Below are 4417 nucleotides of genomic sequence, written 5' to 3' on the forward strand. Positions count from 1 at the left end.
CTTGATGCCGACCTGAGAGCAGAGCTTGATTGGTTGGCTTTTACCGAGCTGTAGGCTGAGGCCGAACTCTTTGGTAATGCCGAACTCATACTCTTCCTTGGGCTTGTTTAGTACGCACCCCATCAGGAGTCAATAGTCATTAATAACTTATCAGTATATGTGAGATGTATTCATTTTAGGACACTAGAGAATTAAATGTAAGTAATATTCTGTATTGACAATTGCTCCAATTTATCAGAAGGATGTTATATCTGGTCGACTACAATGAGACACTTTTAGTGCATGGAATAAAAAAATCAATTTGGAGTGATAGAAAGTATGAAAACAGCTACTGTGTTCTGTTCTGACAGCATGTTAAGAGTCCCGTTTAACCAAGTAAACGACCTCATTTTCTTACCAAATTTCAACTGAACATAGTTTTATGTGTGTTCTGCCATGGTACCAAAATTCAGCTTCATCCGAGTTCAAATAGATTTATATGTGAAAGTGAAATATATATTGAAGGGTAATCCTACCCTAGGAAAATAACAGGGACAAGGAGCAGGAATACAGAGATTCGTGTGTCAAGGGAGTTTTGAATTTCGAGGTAGTGTATTCTTCATTAGATTTTTAATTCCTGATTTAAGTCTACGTAATTGCATGTATAATAGTGTGGGTTAATCAGTGATGCAATATATATGATCTGAATATGTTGCTTATGGTGTGAATTACGTGAGTTCTGGATAATGTGAATCTATGATGGTATTAACAGAATTGGAATTTACTCTGTTAATCTGATATGCTATTGATATGATATGGTGATAAAAGAAGTTGCTGATCTGATATGCTATTGATATAACATGGTGATAAACGAATTTGCTGATCTGTTATGTTAAAAATTATTGGAAATAAGTATACTTGTCTGTGCTTATGCCCCGTGCTTCAGTGTGTTCTGTGGGTACAATTGGCATGCCATAGGACAGCAGCGCTGCATTATCTGTGATCACTCGTCTTCTGGATAACCGAAGCGAGGATCGTCTGTTATCTGATGGACCCCTATCTGATCTGTCTGATATGCACCCTAATGGGTGGTCTGATTATCTGTCTGCACCTTAATGGGTGGTATGTGCGGCGTCCTCTCGAGGACCATGGCCGCGTCTGTATCTGATTCTGTTTCTGATCTGGTCCGCGTACCCTAGTTTGTCACTAAGCACTTAATGGGGCTATATGTGTTTTGATATGTGAGAACAATGGTGATCACTATGTGTTTTATGATATGTGATTGCGTGAAACCTTTGTTATAACTCTGATCTATCTGGTACATGAGAGCATGTTTTGTCATATGTGTTTGGATATGTGAAACTGTGGTGATCTGTATATGCGTTGGTGTGATTATATGATATAAAGTGCTACACGATAGTGAATGCCAAGACATGACGTTATATGATCAAGGCAATGATATGTGAAAACTATATGCTTATGTGAAAAACAATATTATATGATGCTAAATAATATATTCTGATGCTAATAATTCCTCTGATGCAAAAAAAAGGGTGAATCTGACATTGTTTTACATGATTTGACGTTGTATGAAGTTATGATGTTGCTCGACACTAGCTACTGATAATTGGTCATGTTTATTGGTATACTATGAGATTATATGATTATGCCTTAAGTAAGTCTCAGGAAATCAAGGGAGGACAATATAAAGGTCAGACTTTTATTGTTGGTTATTTTGATATGTATATGGTTATGAGAATGTGGGTTCTGGAGAATATTCAAGGGTTAATATTGTAAACACATAGGTTGTATAATGTTTACTTAACTCCGGAAATTAGGCTCTAATGTTGAGTATACTATTGGGCTTGTTGAAGCTCACCCCTTTCTTTTCCCCCCTGCAGATTAGCTCTTTCGATGTACAGCTGCTCAAGTCGGGTCACTAGCCAACCTTTTTGTGTTCAGAAAATTCTTTCGAATATACTAGATGTGGCATGTATAGAAAGTGTAATATAGTTCGGACGTTTCATTTACCTCGTTATCCAGGTTGTAAAAATATATATATAGACTTTTGGAAACAGGTTTATGGTCTAATTTCAGACGTTATATAGCAGTTTTTCCGTTTGCCAAGTAAAGGAAAATGATATATCTTTGTATAAAAAAAAAAGAAGAATCAAGGATTTTCTGTTAAGTCGGGATTTGTACCAAAAGGTGACATCACTTATTCGATTATTAAATTAATCGGGTAAGGGGTGTTACATGATTAACCCGCACCCGATTAACCCACAACCCGTTAGGGCCAGACACTTATTAATTTCTATTATTCTATTTTTATTCTGTTTTTTACTCCTAATTCGACACTTATTAATTAATTTTAACTAAAAAAATAACTTTTAATTTTATATTAAATATACAAATTATATACTCCCTATGTCCAATTAGAAATGAAACGTTTTCCTTTTTGGTATGTCCCATTAAAAATGAAACGTTTCTAAAAATGGAAACAATACTCTCTCTACCCTTTCTTCTCTCTTACTTTACTCTCTCTTCATTAACTCCCAAAACAACACTACATAAAATCTCGTGCCGAAAAGCAAATGTTACATATTTAATGGGACGGAGGGAGTATTGAATTTTTATTAATATAATAATTGATAAATAAATTAAAAACTTCAAATTCACTAAAATATATATATATATAAATTTCTAAAACATGTATTAAAATTCCACGAAATATCTCAAATATTATTATTTGATCATGTTTATGATTGAGTTTAAGCATATATCTCAAATATATCATAATTAAATGCTTTAAATTGTATGAATATTAGTAATTTTAAGGGTTTTTGGCTTTAAAAATAAAAAAACTTTCCCAAAATTCTGGTTTTCCCATGAACTTTGAGATTGGATTTTAAAATCACGAACTTTCACTTTGTTTGCTATTTCCCAACCCAACCTGATTAGCACATTTACGGTGCAGAATTGTCCAATGTGGAATACCGGAAAAATGACCTGGACGCCGGTTTTATTACCGTAAAAATAACATTTAAAACACAACCCTCACAATTAACCCAAACATTTGCAAAATTCAATCTCAAAGTTCGTGGGCTCTGGTTTTGCTAGTGTCCTCACTCCGGTTTCAGCCATATTCGGTCCATCTCAGGTAGGCGATTCAATTTAGTGAGTTTTTGGTGTTTACTTAAGTCAATTCATTCCATTTTTGTGAGTGTTGGATGTTTCGTCGATTCAACTTCCCACCTTCTTCGAGAACCCACGCTTCACGACAGAAATCCACTCTCTGCGCACACAAAATTCAAATATTCAAAGATTTTTGGAGACAAAAATCCCCAAATATGCGACAGAGAAGGAAGGAAGAAGATTGATGAAAAACCCTAACATTATGTTTGTGTCGGCTGTGCTATTTAGGAAATGTGCTATTAGTTTAAGCATTTGGCTATTTGTTTAAGGAGGAAAGTTATTATATTTTTGTATAATATTATTTGTGACTGTATGTAGTGTTTTTCCAAATAGGATCCAACTAATCACTTTATTGACAAATAGGATTAAAGATGACACATAGACAAGCCGGGTTTGGCCGCTGACTCGTCGGGGGAAATAGCAAACAAAGTGAAAGTTCGTGGTTTTAAAATCCAATCTCAAAGTTCGGGGGAAAAATCGGAATTCGGGGAAAGTTTTTGGTTTTTAAAGCCAAAAACCCTAATTTTAATCATTATTTATTCGATTGATCGTATGTTAATATTATCAGTAGCAACCCGATTAACCCACTGGGCTAGCCCGAAACCCGAGCTTTTAGGGTTAGGACTGAACTTTCATAACCTGAAAGAAATCACAACCAGATTAGCCCGCACCCGATTGACCCACAACCCGAGTAGGGTTGGCCCGAAATCCGACGGGTCGGCCCGATTGACATCCCTACCGATATCTATCCACACCTCGTTAGAGCAAGCGTCTCAGCTACATGGTATTTTGTTTGCGTCCGCCTCCTAACCTTCTGAGGTGTAGACGGCTCTGCGACCTTCGCCTTCTCCTTGGGAGGAGATGTGTGCATTTCCTCCATCTCATACTCTTCCGTGCTGAAGGTCGGATCTCTGACTGAAACAGTTGTGGATCCGTGAGAACCGGGCGTCGAACTCAACATTTTTGGCTGGTAGACAGTGTCCCCGTAATTTAGGTCAATTCCTCTTCCAATGCTCAATTGGAATGCTTGTGGGGTCAACAGTCTACCAGCTCCAACAAAGGCGTTCACGGAGAATTGAGGAAGGTTTTCATATAGGTTCCCGGTGAAATACGAAAGACCCCCACTACCTAAGAAAGCAAATGAACCCAGGGGCGAATTAGTTGCCTGCGGCGAATTGGTGGCCACTGAGGAATTGGGTCCTTCAAATGAATAGGTTTCCACCGGGGACTTGGTTGGAGGAGA

At 37.1% G+C, this 4417-nt stretch overlaps 1 long non-coding RNA gene across 1 annotated transcript; it reads left to right on the forward strand.

Moving 5' to 3' along the window:
• On the forward strand, positions 1-2111 carry LOC121745123. Its single transcript, XR_006038771.1, has 2 exons — positions 1-586; positions 1881-2111. It is a non-coding gene; the product is annotated as an uncharacterized LOC121745123 (long non-coding RNA).
• The last annotated feature ends 2306 nt before the right edge of the window (positions 2112-4417 follow it).

Source organism: Salvia splendens, chromosome 8 (genome assembly GCF_004379255.2).
Source record: "Salvia splendens isolate huo1 chromosome 8, SspV2, whole genome shotgun sequence".
Lineage (NCBI taxonomy): Eukaryota > Viridiplantae > Streptophyta > Magnoliopsida > Lamiales > Lamiaceae > Salvia > Salvia splendens.